Source organism: Rhincodon typus, chromosome 5 (assembly GCF_021869965.1).
Source record: "Rhincodon typus isolate 14 chromosome 5, sRhiTyp1.1, whole genome shotgun sequence".
NCBI classification, from domain to species: Eukaryota; Metazoa; Chordata; class Chondrichthyes; order Orectolobiformes; family Rhincodontidae; genus Rhincodon; species Rhincodon typus.
The window spans coordinates 14,473,201-14,475,017 of NC_063336.1; positions in this window are offsets into that span (position 1 = coordinate 14,473,201).

Below are 1,817 nucleotides of genomic sequence, written 5' to 3' on the forward strand. Positions count from 1 at the left end.
GCATATCCCCCACTCAACCATTAAAATCAAGCCAGGGGAACAACCCTGGATCAATGGAGAGTGCAGGAGGGCATGCCAGGAGCAGCACCAGGCATACCTGAGGATGAGGTTTCAACCTGGTGAAGCTATCAAACAGGACTACTTGCACGCCAAACAAGTGATAGGCAAAGCTAAGCGATCCCATAACTAACAGATCGGATCTAAGCTCTGCCGTCCTGCCACATCCAGTCGTAAATGGTGGTGGACAATTAAACAACTCACTAGAGGAGGAGGCTCCACAAATATCCCCATCCTCAATGATGGAAGAGCCCAGCACAGCAGTGCAAAGGATAAGGTTATTAACTTTGTATCTGTTTCTTGCTGGTGGTTCTTGGTGGATAAATACCAAACCAGGACATTTAATACTGTTAGTATCATCAATTTGAGAGAAGCAAACTAATAGATTTAAATTTTGAGAGCTCAACTTTTCTGCATGTGTTGATTTTAATGTGGACCTGAAACAGCCAGAGATAGAAAGCTTCTCAGGGCTTTAGCAGAATGGCTGCACCATTCTCCAAGGTCTGGTTTTGGCTAGCACGTGAGAAGATATGTGAAGCACAAGAAAGAAAGGAAAACACAGCCTTTGTCATGCTTCCTAAAATTGGAGCTCTGAACAACAGAGGTCGAGGCTACCAGCTGGGCCTCGGGAGAAAATGTGAATCAAGAGCCATGTACATGCTCTCAAAGATGACTAATGTGTGTCACAGACCTATTAGCCTTTGCTGCCAGAACAATTTTCATACATTAAAGTGTCTCCAAAGATGTCAGGCCTTCTTCTTTTGCTCATGACTGAAGAGATTCTCAACAAAGGGTGTAGAATAATACTGAGTGAAATCTTTGTCTCATTTCAGACAAAAATGCCATGGTTAGTTTCCTTGTACTATTTGTGAGCAATTAACCTGCCACATGTTTTAAAATTCAGTCATGGGATGTGGGCATCACTGGCCAGGCCGGCATTTATTGCCCATCTTTAGCTGCCCTTGAGAAGGTAACGGTGAGCTGTCTTCTTGAACTGCTGTAGTCTGTGGTACTCTCAAGATGCTGTTCGGGAGGGAGCACTAGGATTTTGACCCAGTTCATTCTGAAAATACTTAACAGTTTTAACTTGTGAACAGAACTGTTAGGCTGCACTAATTCATAATTATGATCCATGACTTTAATAAAGATGTTTCTGGTTTGCTGTATTTTACAGGTCAAAAGCCTTTAACTTTTATATAGCTTCTAACACCACCCTCTGCTTCCCACTTGCTTCATCGAACTCGGTCAGCAATTTTTAACTCCCTCCTGTACCTTTAAATATGCTATACTATTCACCAGGTAGAAGCCTTCACCATTCCACCTGGTAGCAAGTCTCTCCTTCTTGTCACTCATTGGGCAAGATGTTTTTTGGAGAATTCCTTATTTTAACCCTGAAATTCTTTGTATTTCAAGTATTCCAAAATTCTACGTAAGACCTGAGTATATGTGTTGGGTCTTGATAGTAGGGGTTGGGATAAATTCTAAGCTTTGGGTGGAAAATAAACCTATATTGGAAAAAAAGTGTTGGAATCATTTTGAGGTGGGGGGACCTCACCCAACTAGAGCTGTTGATCTGCAAGTGTCAAATAGGCATTCTACTGTAACCTGTCACAATAGGACTGGCACTGTCATCGGGCATTGGGGGCAGCGGGGGGGGGGGGGGGGGGGGGGGGGGGGGGAAGACTGTAGAACTGGGGATTGGGGGGGGGAGAAAAATGATTGGTGGTGGGGGGAGAGATCCTCCACTCCCTCGCGCAGAC